The sequence below is a fragment of the Eublepharis macularius genome, chromosome 4, assembly GCF_028583425.1.
Source record: "Eublepharis macularius isolate TG4126 chromosome 4, MPM_Emac_v1.0, whole genome shotgun sequence".
Taxonomy (NCBI): domain Eukaryota; kingdom Metazoa; phylum Chordata; class Lepidosauria; order Squamata; family Eublepharidae; genus Eublepharis; species Eublepharis macularius.
This window is the reverse complement of record NC_072793.1, coordinates 86,389,330-86,405,563: the sequence shown is the minus strand read 5'-3', so window position 1 is coordinate 86,405,563 and position 16,234 is coordinate 86,389,330. Positions and strand designations below refer to the sequence as shown.

The 16,234-nt window shown below is 47.4% G+C and overlaps 1 protein-coding gene across 3 annotated transcripts in view; it reads right to left on the bottom strand.

The window, feature by feature from the left end:
* LARP1 (La ribonucleoprotein 1, translational regulator) overlaps positions 1-16,234 on the bottom strand; it is a 114,057-nt gene that overhangs the window by 51,789 nt on the left and 46,034 nt on the right. The window lies entirely within an intron of this gene.

Below are 16,234 nucleotides of genomic sequence, written 5' to 3'. Positions count from 1 at the left end.
TACTGAGAAAATAACTGATGTACATATATGTATATCAGACAGGTATTTCTGTACACTGTCACAAACATGAAACTTTTGAGAGAAACATCTATCAAGAAGCCTAGGGACAGGAGAAAGCCTGTAAGAACAGCAGCTTTAGATTTGCAAATCCTCTAATAAATTCACGCACTGTGAATTTACAAGTGTTTTCATTACCAAGCCAAAATTTCTCCAGCACTTCACCAGCCACATCAACAGTAAGGAGTTCAGATTCACTTTTTGGACCGTGTCCTCACCCTCCCACAATAAGAGATGTTTTGATTTTGTTTTTAATATTTTTGTTTTTAAAGAAATATTAACAACTTCCTTTTTACTTTAATTCTCAAAGCGCAGTATGTGAAGATAAATGAGACTTGACAGGCAGAGAACAAAACAGAGCAGCTAAAGGAAAGCTCAACTACCCCCATTATCTCAAGTTAAAACTTCTACAGCCATCAGTTCATTTCATTCCTTCACTATAAAGGCAGACCATTTACTGAATGTCACTGTTACCCTGTACACTCTGAAACACATTTACCTAATCAAAAACAAAACCACACTTGCATTGCTTGCTTAATGTAGGTGTAAAAGTAATCACTTTGTAGGATCTATTAAAAGCATGAATTTAGCAAAGATTTCAAAAACATTCTGCCAAGACAGAAAGGAAACAATAAATGTGTTAAGAGCACACGAAAACTTTGTATATTTATAGCAGTGAACAGGTTTTGATTTTTGTTAGGAAAAATCAAGTGCTTTGCTCTTAATACATCTAAAGCTTTTTTTCAAAAAAACCCAGAGTGCGCTACTCTTAAAAAGCATGTTACCCAAACAGGCAGTCTCCTAATTAGTTGGTGGAATTAGCTTAAAGGAGACAAGCAAGAGAAGTTAAGTGTGTTTACTGGGATTATTCCCTTAAGAGAACTCTCAAAGCAGACAGAAGTTCAACCGGAAAGATTTTTTAATATTAAAGAGAAATAAAGGGGCAAATGTACAAAAATCCACACAGAGCACACATACAAGGCTGACAGAGAAAATCAGGAAGGAAAGGAGGGGAAAGTAGTTTTGGAGAAGAGGATAGTTACCAGTCTTGAAGACAGAGGTTTGCAGAGGCAGCAGCAAAACGATGAGCATTTCATGGAGAAGAGAAGAGGCCCAAACAAATTTGGGGGCATGTAGATGGATCCAAACACACACACACACACACTCTCTCTCTCTCTCTCTCACGGCTAGGGAGCCCAGACATAGGGCAAAATGCTCCCTGGAGAAAACTGATGTACAAACAATAATTTGATGGGTTTTCTGGAGGTGGATAATAAGTTGAGAAAGGCTTCCTGAGGTGGACTATAGGTGTAAATGGTGCTCGATAACCCTTTGAATATCAGATAGGAAAAGTTACCAAATTTGTAAAATAGCATTCGTTGCTTCTTAATTAAGGTAAATGGGTGAGGGAAGTGAGGCAGGGCATCGATGAGATTAGCCAGGAGCTTCCTGGGAGCCTCATTTTTCTAAGTTATACATCTCTCTGGTGCAAGGAGAGGGGGTTTAGTCAGCTAGCCGCTCTGACTTTCCTTTTATGCTATATGAGGGAGAGATTTTATGATTTTATATTTATAAACTGCCCCTCAGTGGGAGGAGGGGGTTTGACTGCTAAGAAGCAGATCATTTTAAAAGGATGTAACATATGGAACAAATGAGATCAATGAGAAAATGTGTTTTTATAAAGAGTACAGTAATTTTGTTTGGAATCTTTAGGGAGAAGTCTTATGTTTGTCATCTTTTTGTAAAGAAAGTCACTTTGAATACATAGAAAAATGCTTAATAAACATAACTAGTATAAACATCACAAGCGCAGAAAACACTACTGTAAGTTCTAAAACTCTAAATAAGTGAGGACAAAATAGAAGAAATTAGGGGTGTGTGCTTCGGGTTCCCAGCTTGGGGGAAAAAACTGAATGGGGTCTGATGTGTAAAGATTCAGTATTTCCGAATCGGGACCAGTATGATGGCCCCAATTCGGAAATACCGAATCAAAGCTTCACACTGCAATTCGGGTCACTTCAGGGGCTTTGTAAAGGGTTCCCTCCCACCACCACCACCACCACTTACCTGGAACATCCTGGCGGTGGTGGAAGTGGCGGCGCGGGCAGCGGAGGCACCAGCTGCGACGTTCCCTGCCACCCTGCTTGCCGCCACGGTGGCCAAAGCGGCAGCAGCCTTCCCTGCCACCCTGCTGGTCACTGCGGCTGCCGAAGCAGCAGCGCAGGTAGTGGAGGCGCCGGCTGCAGCCTTCCCTGCCAGCCACCACAGAGGCTGAAGCGGCAGCATGGGCGGCAGAGGCACTGGCTGCGGCCTTCCCCGCCGCTCTGCTGACTACTGCAGCAGTGGAGGCGCCTGCTTCGGCCTTCAGGAAAGGTAAGTGGGGTTGGAGGAAGGGGAGTTTGGGAGGAGGGGGAGTCTCACTTCGGTATGCTCCGAATCATTACGAAACATACAAAAGCAATTCCGATAACCCAAACCAGCTTGCCGCTTCGCGTTTTGGGTTATTTCGAATCTTTTTCCCGCTTCAGATAAACCCGAAGGGGGAAAACCAAATATTTCCCCGGTGCACACCCTTAGAAGAAATACTGAAAGGCATCCTCAAGTTGCTGCAACAGTATTTGAAATCAGGTTTCAAATATGGAGGCAGCAAAAATGAAAGAAGGGATCCCTGTGCTTAATTACTACTACTGAGGAAAGAGAATTATAAAATCCATCAGCATGTGCACGGACAATAGAATACTATATATTCTAACCCTCTATCCCTGCATATGTCCCATGCCAACAGGCATAAATATTTTGTTGTTTTTTTTAAAAGGATACTAGCACCAAAAACGTATCTAGCAAGCAGAATCCACCTCCCCTTTACTAACACCCTTTTTGAGCAGGGGAAGAACTGCAATTATTTTCATGGTCTAAGGTCATCTGTTCAAAAGGTTCTAGTTCAAAGGGCATCCCAATCCCCATTTTTAAATACCTAGGTCACCATGCCTTTCGCAAAGCCAGCAAGAAAGAGAAATGAAAGAACAGCTTGGTCCTATTCATTCATTCATTCATTCATTCATTCATTCATTCATTCATTCATTCATTCGATTTATATTCCACCCTCCCCACACCAGCAGGCTCAGGGCGGATTACAACCATATACAATTAAAACACATTAAATAATTGATACCAGTTAAAACCATAAAACAGTCAAAGTTACACAGTTAAAAATACATATATATACATAATCATAATGGCACAGCAACCAACTGACCGACCTTCACCCATCTCTAGAGCATCACACTGGGGATTGTTTGCTAGATGGAGGTACTGCTAGCAGGTAGGGCATATTCTGCTATCTACTGGCCAGGGGGCTCCGCCTAGCACAGCCCATACGCCTGGTGAAACAGCTCCGTCTTGCAGGCCCGGCGAAAGGGTAACAAATCCTGCCAGGCCCTGGTCTTGTTATACAGAGCATTCCACCAGGCTGGGGCCAGGACTGAGAAGGCCCTGGCCAATGCCAGGCGGGCCTCCCTGGGGCCAGAGACCCTTAGCAGATGTTTATCACTAGAGCAAAGAACCCTCGGGTTCATATGGGGAGAGGCGGTCTCGCAGATACGCCGGTCCCAGTCCGCATAGGGCTTTATAGGTTAATACCAAAACCCTGAACCTGACTCAGTACTCCAACAGTAACCAGTGCAGCTGACAAGTGTGCCTCCTCACTTGCACCATGTTAAATTGGAAGAGAAAGATTCTGGGTAAAATCTAGTTGTCTATTCCAGAAACTGAAGTTTGAGATATGCGAGTTAATAAATTAGCAGTGCTCTTGAATATGGCCAGATAAAAACCACAAGCTTGCAAACACAGTTTACTTTTAAGATAAAACAAGTTATTAGTAGAAGAAAATGGAAGGATGAGAGCACAACACAGAAATGGGCCAGTGTACATTGCTCCCAGAAGAGAGTTACACATCCTACCCTTAAATGCCACGTTGGCCTTTCTATCTGAGATTGCCTTTCATGTCCTTGGTCTGGGACTTCAGAGCAACTCCTGGGAAAAGCGAACCATTTATTCAGCTGCCTTGCTGTAACTTCTTGAACATTAGTGGCCAGCTTTCTTACACAGGCACCCAAAAAAGACATGCTCACCCATCACCTTATGGTCACAGCAGCACAACAGCCCTCTAGCAGAAAAAGTTATTGGAAAAGCTGCATGTCAAAGCTTCCTGGGAAACATCTCTAAGCAGAAAACAGTCACATCAAACAAAAAGTTTCACTGCTAAGGAACAGTACTTGAAATAGCACTCAATATGGAAATGAATTCATCAATCCTACTGATTCAGGAAATAAATGCTAGCAAGTTTTTAAAAGAATATACAGTTGCCCCAAAGCACTGTAACTCTCCCTTTTAGAGAAAGAAAAAGCAGTCTCTTTCACAAAGCCTAGCTCTGCACTCACACAGCCTAGCTTTTAATGAAAAGCTCATTAACAGTTAATTATTACCTATTCTGATACATGATCTCAGCTCAGACTGGCAACCAAGGAAGGAGGAAAAATTGTCACATGACTCAAATCTTGCTCTATGAAAGCAGAGTCAACTACACTTAGTGCTATAAATAATGCCAACATCCCCACCCCCAATCCTCCAAATGATGACCTGAAGAGGCCAACCCATCTGTTATCTTGAGCCAAGAGAAAACCAATATCTCTCGTCAGACTTGCAGCATGCACATACACACCCCATGCTGAGGTAAATTGGCTTTGTCAAATTGTGCATAGAGAATGGCAAACTCTGTGTACAAGTGACAAGCTGCAATCCAGGATAATCAATTCTGCTTTTTGGCCCGTGGAGACTGGAGCAATGTGTTCTGCAGCATGCCATACGGTGGCTGACACAGCTGAATTCCACAATCTCAAGATATCTGATTCTTTTCAAAATCTCTGAAAGCCCAAGCAGCTATTCTCCCCCTCTACAACATAACGGCCATACTTTGTTTCTTGTCCAAGGCCAGACCCTGCAGAGGAGAGACTGAATTGTTCTGTAGGCTACTTGCTTGAGATCCCAAAGTCTCACTAGCTTCAGAAAGACAACACTTCATGTCAGGTTCAGAGGTACTTTTGTTTGCAGCATACAATAGTTGTTCCAATGCTGAAAAGATACCTTAAAATTGTGCAGTAATGAAGCCAGTTTTGTTACATTTTATCCTACTTTTCCTCCAAGGAGTTATTCTTTGCAAACATAGTTCTATCCCTTCCATTTTATTTTCACAACAATCCCATGAGGTAGGAGAGACAGAGACTGGCCCAAGGTCACCCAGCAAATTCTCTCGGCTGAACAAGGATTTGAACCTTATCTTCTAGTCCTAATCCAGCACTAACAACAGTGGCTCTTTTTCTGCTGGAATTGTGAAATAACGTTTCTGAAATGCACCCCATCGAAATTAATAGATCTCAAACTAGCTGGGTATCCAGAAGAACAACAAAAGTTCAGACGTCCTTACAGAGATGAAACCACTTTAATGGCTACTGCAGCTTCTTTCGTGAACAGGATGGATGGTTTAATTGTATGCTACTATTAAACTAATGCAAAAGTTTGAAGTACTATATAACCAGCAGATTCTATCAATTCAGTAATTTACTTTCATAATATTCAAAATAGAAAACTAACAACAAAATCAGCAAAAGAGGAGGAAACCTCCAGAGCATTAGTATAGATGTTACAACAAAAAAGATAATGCTAAAAACAGAAACAACTAAGCTTCTGAATATGTCAAGCCAATGATGTAGTTTTCTATACAAAAAAATCTTCACAAAGCTTCTGTACATACTATAACAGTGTTAAATCCCAGGTGGTTTCACCTGGGATTTCACCAATGACTGAAGGCCTAAATAACCATAGCATCCCATAGTGCTAACTTTGTATTTTCTGATCCTTCACTACTAGAGAGACTGCATAACAGAACAGGTTGTGGAAAATGGTATTTTCTAAAAGGTGCATCACTGGAACATTATGCACCTTAAAACAGTTTGTGCTAGTCATAGTTGAGAAACCAACCACAGTTTAGGGCCGTAACTTGGTCTCACCCTTCTACCTTCTTAGCCTTCAGCTGTATAAATGCAACCCCATCTCCACAGCACAGCAACTTTAGGAGCCTGAACAGTAGCTGCTATGATTTTTGAGTTCATACAGCACACTAGACTGTGCTGTGCTCCAACTCAATCTACTAAGAGGAAGCTTCGGTTACAAGTTTTCACAACTGAAATGTGGCTTTCCTTTTTCAATTTCTGGAAAATCACATTTAGGGTAAGAGACACTTGAAATAAAGACTAAGGATGTAGCAATTTAAAGTTACAACATGCACTAATTGCAAATCCAAAAAAAATGCACTATACTCTTGTCCACCATATTAGGCTGGTTTTTACTGTCAAGGGGACCCGAATGGAAAGGTTTTTCTTGTTCATAATTTGTAGGTTTAAAGGTCTCAGCAGTTGCTATAAGGATGCTTGCAACTGGGCGGCATCAATGCTTGAAATGGGCCTTTGGACACTTACCGTGAAGGGTCCTTCTCCTCTGAGGACAGGAGGACATCTGTGGGTGTTTCCCACCGTCCTATCAGGGAGGCAGGAAGTTGAAACTTCTTCCTCTTGTAGGTGGGACCACCCCCTGGTCTTCAGTTTGGGTGACTCCCCTCAGCAGTGTTGACTCCTTCATATAAACTGTAATCTATAACTATATCAACTTGTTAATAACTGAAAACAGAGAAGATAAAACACAACGTGCCGAAGAGTGGCAACTAGGAACAGATGAAAAATCACACATACAGAAAATCACAGTGGAATCAGAAAATACTGGTATGAGGTCGGTGGTCTTGATAGTAGACGAAGATCCTGGGAGGGCCAGATGTCCTCCTGTCCTCAGAGGAGAAGGACCCTTCACGGTAAGTGTCCAAAGGCCCATTCTCCCTCTGAGGCAGGAGGACATCTGTGGGTGCTCCCAAAGCAGTCCTTCATCGACCGGGCGGGATCGTATCTTCGTCTTCGACCACATGTTGTAGAACTCTCTGACCGAAGGCCGCGTCCGCCGACGTGTACGTGTGCAGTTGACAGTGTTTAATGAACGTGGATATAGTTGTCCAGGTGGCAGCTTTGCAGATGTCGTCAATCGATGCGTTACGTCTGAGCGCTGCGTTGGTGGCTGCACTCCTCGCTGAATGTGCTGTAATTCCCGGAGGGATGTCCAGCTTGAGGGCTTTGTAGGCTTCCCGAATGCACAACTTGATGTTATAGGCAATGGCCGAGGACGACATGCGCTGACCTAGTTTTGGCGGTGACACATTTATGAACAAGGAATCCGTCTGGCGAATCTTTTCAGTCTGTATTATGTAAGACTTAATAGCCCGACGGACATCCAAATTGTGCCACTCTCTTTCCCTGGGATGACTAGGGTTGGGGCAAAAGGACGGCAGGTTGATCTCCTGTGCCCGATGGAAGGTGGAGTAAGCCTTTGGTAAGAAGAATGGATCAGTCCGTAACACCACCTTCTCCTTGTGGAAGATGCACAGATCTGGCCTAATAGACAGAGCGCCAAGCTCCGATATCCTGCGCGCCGAAGTTATTGCCACCAGGAAAATGGTTTTAAGTCTCAGCCATTTCAGAGCGATGTCCTTGATAGGCTCAAATGGTGGCTTGGTGAGTGCTGATAACACGACGTTCAGACGCCAGGTCGGGAACCGATGCACCACTGGAGGGTTGAGCAGGGTGGCCCCTCTGAGAAATCTCTTGATGTGTTGATGAGACGCGAGGGGAATGCCGTCAATCTCCTGAACGACAGTACCAATTGCCGCTATTTGTTTTCTCAGTGTTGCTGGTCGTAGTCCCCTGTCTAGCCCCTCCTGCAGAAAACCCAGGACGGAATTTAGAGAGGGACCGAGGGAATCCACCCCCTTACGTCGGCACCATCTGTGGAAAGCTTTCCATGCACAATTGTAGACCCTGATTGTGGAGCCTTTTCTGGAAGCCAGGATGGTATCTATGATCTTTGGCGCGTAGCCCTGTCGCTGGAGACGTCGCCTCTCAATTTCCACCCTGTCAGTGACCACCATTCTGGGTGGGGATGACAGATAGGGCCCTGGTGCAACAGATCCGCGGATATTGGCAGACGTACCGGGGATGCCACTGACATCCATCGTAGATCGGAAAACCAGGGACGCCTGGGCCACCACGGTGCCACTAGAATCACAGTTGCCCCTTGCTCCCGGATCCGTTGAAGTAGCTTGGGTATCGTCGGTAACGGCGGGAAGGCGTATAGAAGGGTCCTTGGCCATGGGCATGTGAGAGCGTCTACTCCCTCTGCTCTGGGATGGAAGAACCTTGAGTAAAATCTCGGTAACTGAGCGTTCTGATGAGAGGCGAACAAGTCTACCTTCGGAGTTCCGAAGTAGTCCGTCAGTAGGAGAAAGACGTCCCTCTTGAGGGTCCACTCTCCCGGGTGCAGGGTCTCCCTGCTCAGCCAGTCTGCCCGGGTGTTGAGAATTCCCCGGATGTGCTCTGCTCGAATGGAAGAGAGGTTTCTCTCCGCCCATATCAGGATCTGGTTGGCTTCTCTTTGGAGACCTGACGACCTGGTCCCTCCCTGTTTGTTGATGTATGCTTTGGTAGCTATATTGTCCGTGCGGATCAAGACGTGGCAGCGAAAGATCCGTCCGCCGAAGTGATGCAATGCCCTCAGGACAGCCTTCATCTCTAGGACATTTATAGGGAGTTTCCTCTCCTCTGACCAGCGTCCTTGGACTGTTGGATCCCGTCTAGGATTGCGCCCCATCCCAACAGGCTGGCGTCCGTGAAAATCTGCGTCGGATGATGCAATAGAAAACTCTTGCCCTGGCCGAGGTTTGAGTCCTTGGTCCACCAGAGAAGACTTTCTTTTACCGTCTGTGGAACCTGGAGTTTGGTATTTGCTTTCTGTGCAATGTGGAATTGAAACGGTCGTAGCAGGGATTGCAGAGGTCTGGTGTGGAACCATCCCCAGTACATAGCCTCCGAGTTTGCCACTAGGAGACCCAGCAGTTTGGATAATTCCATTATCGGGGAAGAAGGAGATTTGACTACATCCATTACTAGTGCCTTGGTCTTGGTTCTCTTTTTCTCTGGAAGAAAGAGACAGCCCTTCCTCGTGTCTATCGTCAGACCTAAGTGTTCTAGCCGTTGCGAGGGCGTCAGAGAGCATTTTGCCCGGTTGACAAGGAACCCGTGCCTTTCCAGGAACTGGATGGTGAATGCTGTCTCTTCCCGCGAGGCTTCTGCCGAAGTCGATCTCAGGAGAATGTCGTCCAGATACGGGTGTACATGGATGCCCCTCTCTCTGAGCTTCATTACCGGAACAACTAGCAGCTTGGTAAAGACTCTCGGAGCTGTCGCGAGGCCAAAGTGCATTGCCCTGAACTGCAGGTGAGTGTCCCCCACGCAGAATCTGAGGAACCTGCGATGGGTGGGAGCAATGGGTACATGCAAATAGGCTTCTGTTAAGTCTATTGAAGTCAAGAACTCTCCCTGCTGTAGGGCTTCCGCCATGGACCGGAGAGTTTCCATCCTGAAGTGTCTCAACTTGATGAACCCGTTTACATACTTCAGGTCCAGGATGGAGCGCCAATCCCCATTCTTCTTGGGAATAGTAAAGAAGATCGAGTAGACGCCCCGCCCCTTCTCGTCTGAGGGAACCGGCTCGACGGCTCTTATGTCTATCAGGTGTTGTATAGCCTGGGAAGTTATCGCGCCTGAGAGGGTCTTTCTTGAGAGGTGAGCGGAGGAACCGTTCCGGTGGGAGGGAGAAGAACTCTTTTACGTAACCGCTTGAGACAATTTCTGAAACCCAGGCATCCGCCTTGGAGTCCATCCACGCCTGCTGGAATAGAAGCAGACGTCCCCCCACCGGAACGTTCAAGGAGTCAGGGCCGGGGTCCCTTGTCATCAGTATCCTGTCTGTTGCCGTGAAGACCCTGAGATTTCCCAAATTTTGCGTGGAAGTTTCCTCGTCTCGGTTGTCCTCTGGATGAGCCCCAACCGCGCTTGTGTTCTTGTCTGTTCCTAGGTAAAGTGTGTTGGGTTCTGAATGGCCGGTAAGAATACGAACGTCTCGGAGTGTATTTCAGTGAACGTGGGAGGGACTTCTTCTTGTCCTTGGTCTCCACCAGGACCTTCTCGAGGGGCTCCCCAAAGAGTTTTCCCCCTTGAAATGGGTAGGCTAAGAGAATCAACTTTGCTTGTAGATCTGCAGGCCAGGTTCTAATCCAGAGGAGACGTCTGACTGCGGTGGTAGAGGCCATGGCCCTGGAGGTAAGGGACAGAGAGTCCAGAGTGGCGTCCGCCGTGAAGGTACAGGCCTTGAGAATCCTGTTGGCACCCTCCAGCAGTCGTCTATTGTTGTTGGGGAGCAATTGGATGAGTCTCCTTGTCCATACCACTGCAGCTCGTGACACCGTGGAGGCGATGGCTGACGCTTTGATGGAGGTGGCTAATGCCTCGTGAGCTCTCTTGAGTATGGCTTCACCTTTCTTGTCCAGTCCATCCTTAATGTTGCCATGTCCATCTTCGGAAAGCAGACCTTGAGACTGCAACGCTGCCACTGGTGCGTCTACGATGGGTACCTGTAACAGCTCATCAGCAAAGTTAGAAACCACGTAGATCTTTTTTAAGGCATGAGGGACCTGCTTACATGCTGCCGGCATGGACCATTCAGCCTTTAGCTGACGTTCAAAAAATTCAGGGAATGGGAACACTCTAGCTTTGCTTTCTGACCTGGGGAAGAATTCCCTGTTCCCTTTGGGCCTAGCCTTGTGTCCCTTAGTCTTTGCCTCCTCCTCCTCCTCCCCCTTCTCGGCTTCATTTAAGTCCAGAGCTGAGAGGGTTTTTGATAGCAGATATTGGAAATCTTCCATCTGAAAAAGTCTATTGGGCTGGTCAGGAATATCACTATCAGCCTCCTGATCATCTTCTGATAAAAATTCCCCACCCTCAGATTCCTCACTGAGGGACTGCTCTTCCTCCCTCCACCTGGGGGATGGGTCTGGCACTTTACTCTGGGGCTGTTTTCTGGCCGCCTTGGTGGGCCACGAGCCCCCCTGGGGACTTCTACTAGGAGCCTGGGGCACCACAGTGGCTCTGGAGGAGGATGGACTAGGCTGGTCTGAATTGCAGAGGTCCAATATTGCAGCTCTGACGGAGTCCCTAATAGCCACCAGCATCTCTGGGGATAAGGGAGAGGAAGAGGCAGCAGCACTTACTTGGTCTTCAGGAGTGTCAGCACTGAGACTCTGTGCAGGAGTTGCTGTTCTGTGTTGCCTATCTCCCGCCGGGAGGTTGGCAAGCACGTCTTTGCGTTTTGGCGGGAAAGCACTGTCTGCGGCTTTTCCCGCCGATTCTGAGTCCTGCGCCGCTGCGCCGCTGTCCTCTCTCTTCCTCCTGCGTCCCGCGGCTTTCTCCGGCTCCCGGTCAGTTGTTCGGGGCCGTTTTCTGGCGGGCTGATCTGTAGGTGACACTCCTCCACCGGGGGTCCGATCATGCCTGCGCGGCAAGTCGGAGCCGGTCGGGTCTGCTCCCGCCGCCGGCAGGACGGCTCCAGGGAGGCAGCCCTCAGCCCTCTCCATGAAGGAATCTTCGGAGTCCGATGACTCCCTTGTCTCCATAGAAGCTTTCTCTCTCCAAGATATGGACAGAAGTAAGGTAAAGGATAGAAAAAGAAAGTGAAAGTATAGGTAGCAGAGCTAACCTAAACTAGAACTGCTCTCCCCTGAGGCAGGAAAAGAACTGAAGACCAGGGGGTGGTCCCACCTACAAGAGGAAGAAGTTTCAACTTCCTGCCTCCCTGATAGGACGGTGGGAAACACCCACAGATGTCCTCCTGCCTCAGAGGGAGAATCAGTAGACCCATCAGTTCCTTGAGTGTCATCAATGATGAAGACCTAGCCTTGATAACTACTTGTGACATTTACTTCATTCTCTTTGCCTTTGTTTCGTTTAGGAAGAAGCAATTGCACTTTGTGACTAACATGAATCCCAGATGTTCTAGTCTGTTTGGGCTGTAAGGAACTTTTCAGTAAGTTGATCAAAAAACTGTAGTAAGCCTGTTGACACTGGATAGTTGTTTCTGCGTCTTGGTGCAACTGTCTCGAAGTTTGACCTTGTCAACAAGTCATCCAGATCGGACCTTTGGACACTTACCAAGAAGGGTCCTCCTCCTCTGAGGAAAGGAGGACATCTTGTGTGTTTCTCTTCGCCCAATCGGGGGGGGCGGGGGGAGAGGAAGTTAATTTTTTCTTCCTCTTCCTGGTCGAGTTTGGAATATCCCTTCTTCCAGTTTGAGTGACTCCAAACAGCAGTAGTCTCTCTTGTATCAGTAAAGCCCATGTTACTCTTTGTATGTGCCACAGGACAGGCTGAAAAACAGATAGTAAGACTCAGAGCCAAAGGAGAGTTAGAAGTTGGAAAGAAAAAACAACACTGTATAAGAGGAAAGGAGAACAGAATGGAGTACAAGTGACCTGGGAGGGCAAGATGTCCTCCTTTCCTCACAGGAGAAGGACCCCCCTTCTCGGTAAGTGTCCAAAGGACCGTTCTCCCTCTGAGGCACAGGACATCTTAAGTGCTCCTAAAGCAGTTATTTCTTTTCGGGTGGGTTGCATTCCTCGTCCTGGAACATGTGTTGCAACTCTGTCCTTTCGAAGGCGGTGTCAGCCGAGTCATACAGGTTCAGTTTGTAATGTCTAACAAAGGTGAAGATGGAGGACCATGTAGCAGCTTTGCAGACTTCCTTCACTGAAGCGTTGTTTAGAAGGGCCATGTTTGTTGTACTTCTAATGGAATGCTCTGTAATTCCCTCAGGAACTTCTCTGTTGCTTGCCCTGTATGTTCTGCGATGCAGGCTTTAATGTTGTTGCCAACTGTTGCTGTCGTCATCTTCTTTCCCATGTTTGGAGGTGATGTGTTGATGAAGAGTGCCCAACCTCCTAACTGATTCTGCTCTAGTCAGGTACTCCTTGAAGGCTCTCCTTACGGCGAGATTATGCCATTCCTTTTCCTTGGGATGCGTGGGACAGGAACAGAAAGACGGAAGGTTGATCTCCTGTGATCTGTGAAATCTGGAATGTGCCTTGGGTAGGAAGGTGGGGTCCATGCGGAGAATCTTGTCCTTGTGAAAGATACATAGATTGGATTTCACTGATAAGACCCCTAGTTCTGAGATCCTCCGGGCCAAGGAGATGGCTATTAGGAAGATGACTTTCAGCTTTGGACATTTTAGAGGTTCAAAAGGTGGCCTGGTCAGTGCCATTAGGACAACGTGCAGCCTCCATGTGGAAAATCTGTTGATTGCAGGCGGACTTAGCAGGGATGCTCCCCATAGAAATTGGTGGACATAAGGGTGTTTAGACAGACTGAGACCCTCAACTGGCGGCAGGACTGAGGTCCTGCCACATGTTTCCTCAGCATGGCTGGTTTAAGGCCCTAGTCCAACCCATCTTGGAGAAATCCCAGGACCATGCCTAAGGTGGGATGCATGTAGTCCACCTTCTTTCTCTTGGACCACCTGGCAAAGGCTTTCCATGTAGCATTGTAGATTTTGATAGCTGACTTCTTCCGGGAGGCTAGCAGCACATGGATTACTTTTGGCATCCGAGTCTGGAGAGAGAATCCCTCTCAATCTCCAGGAGGTGATACACATCCAGTCTGGGTGTGAGTGCCACACAGGGCCCTGGTATAGAAGGTCCAGGATGGACGGTAGAGGCATAGGAGAGGAGGAGGAGATCAACCTGAGCACTGAAAACCATGGTCTTCTTGGTCACCATGGGGATACCAGAATCACCTCAGCTCCCTGTGCTGCAATCTTCCTTAGGAGCTTGGGGATGACAGGGATGGCGGGGAGGCATAGAGCAGTCCCCTTGGCCAGGGAGACAATAGGGCATCAATCCCCTCTGCCAGTGGGTGATGAAATCTAGTCATGAACTTTGGGACCTAGTGATTCAGATGTGTCGTGAAGAGGTCCAGCATCCGGAGTCCAAATCCATCCATTCAGATGTGTCGTGAAGAGGTCCAGCATCCAGAGTCCAACACCATCAGGAACACCTCCCTCTTCAGGGGCCACTCCTCTGGCTGAACTGTCTGTCTGCTCAGCCAGTTGGCCTGACTGTTGGTCATGCCCTTGATGTTTTGCTTGCATGGGAGACAGGTGAGTCTCTCCCCACAAGATAATCTTGACCGCCTCCTTGTGCAGTCTGGAAGACTTGGGGCCCCCTGTCTGTTTACGTATGCCTTGGCCAAGATGTTGTCTATGTGGGCAAGGACGTCTTTGCCTGCTATCCGTTTGGAGAAATGGGCCAGGGTCAGTTGGACCACCCTCATTTCCAGGAGATTGATGGGAAGTTGAGCCTCCTTTTCGAACTAGTGTCCCTGTACTGAGCAGCTCTCCAGCATTGCTCCCCATCCTACTAGACTAGCATCGATGAAGATTTGTAGCCTCTGAGGAAGGAGGAAGCACTTGCCCTGATGGAGGTTGTAATCCCTGGTCTACCATCTGAGGCTTTCCTTGACTTTCCTTGACTTGATGTTCATGCTCGTCTTTGAAATTATTTGGTACTGGAAGGGACATAGGAAGGCCATTAGTTCTCAAGTATGCAGGCACCCCTAGTATACTGCCTTGCAGTTTGCCACTTGGGTCCCCATCAGTTTGAACAGTGTTTGCAGTGGAACTAAGTTAGACTGTACTACTGGCTTGATGAGTTCCTAGGCTCTCCGAATTTTTTCCTGGGGAAGGAAGAGCTGGCATTCTCCCTGAGACGGCTGATTGGATTGATGAGAACCTAGGAGATGTGGCTAGGCTGAAGGGGAGTGTTCTAAATTGGAAATGGTGGTTGCCCATCTGGAACCTTAGCAAGCGGCGATGAGCTGGACTGATAGGTAATGTGTAAGTAGGCCTTGGTGAGGTCTACTGATGTGAGGAACACCCCAATTTGCAGCGCTTCCGAGATGGAAAAAAAATAAATAAGGTCTCCATGCGTACGCATTTCAGCTTTATGAACCAGTTTATGAATTTTAGGTCCAGGATGACCCTCCAGTCCCCGTTTTTCTTTGGGACTGTAAAGAAGGAGCAGACACCGAAGCATGTCTCCCCATTGGGAACAGGCTCTATCGCCTGGATATCTAGCAGATGTTTGAGTGCTTTTTGCATGATGAGTCGAATCGGGGGGGGGGGGTTGTGAAGAGAAGATCTCATGAGGTGATCCAGTGGGTAGGATTCAAATTCGATTAAGTAGCCTTTGGAAACCACTTTGAGGGTCCAGGCGTCTGCCTTTGACCCAGCCCATGCTGGATGGAATTGAAGCAGCTTTTCCTCCACCGGGCCCCAAAGTGAGTCAGGATTTAGGGGCTTTGATGTCAAAGTCGTGTCTATCACACCGGGATTGCTGCTGACTGCTTGGCCTAGAGCCAAAGGAACCTCTCTTAAAGTTCTGTCTGGAGAAGTTCTAGGAGGACCTCTTAGACTCCTGTCGGGGTCTGGCCAGTGAGTGATAGGAACAAAAGGACTGGGAACTGAAGGGACGTCTGTCCAACCTCTTGATTGTCTTTGGCAGGGCCTTATTTTTGTCCCTGTCTCCACAACTATTTTTTTTCAATGCCTCTCCAAATAGTTTGTCATCCTGGAAAGGGTAGGCCATAAGAATGAAAACGGCCTCTTGGATACTCCCCGTGAAGGGTCCTTCTCCTCTGAGGTCAGGAGGACATCTGTGGGTGTTTCCCACCTTCCATTTGGGGAGGCAGGAAGTAGAATCTCTTTCTCTTCCTGAGTAGGTAGGACCACCCCTTCGTCTCTCAGTTCGGGTGACTCCCAACACCAGTGCCACTGGAAAAAAAATCTACAAACTATAACAATAACTGTCAACTGTAACGTATTATAGGATCTACCTCCCAGAACATGCAGAAGTAGAAACAGTAGGCAGAAGGACCAGACAGCGAAGATAACAGTAAAGGATCAGGGAGGGCCAGATGTCCTCCTGACCTCAGAGAAGAAGGACCCTTCACGTTGAGTATCCAAGGGGCCGTTCTCCCTCTGAGGCGGAGGACATCTGTGGGAACTCCCAAAGCAGTTCTTTACATTCTGGGTGGGTTGATACCTTTGTCTGGTATCACGTGCTGGAGCACCCTTCTGC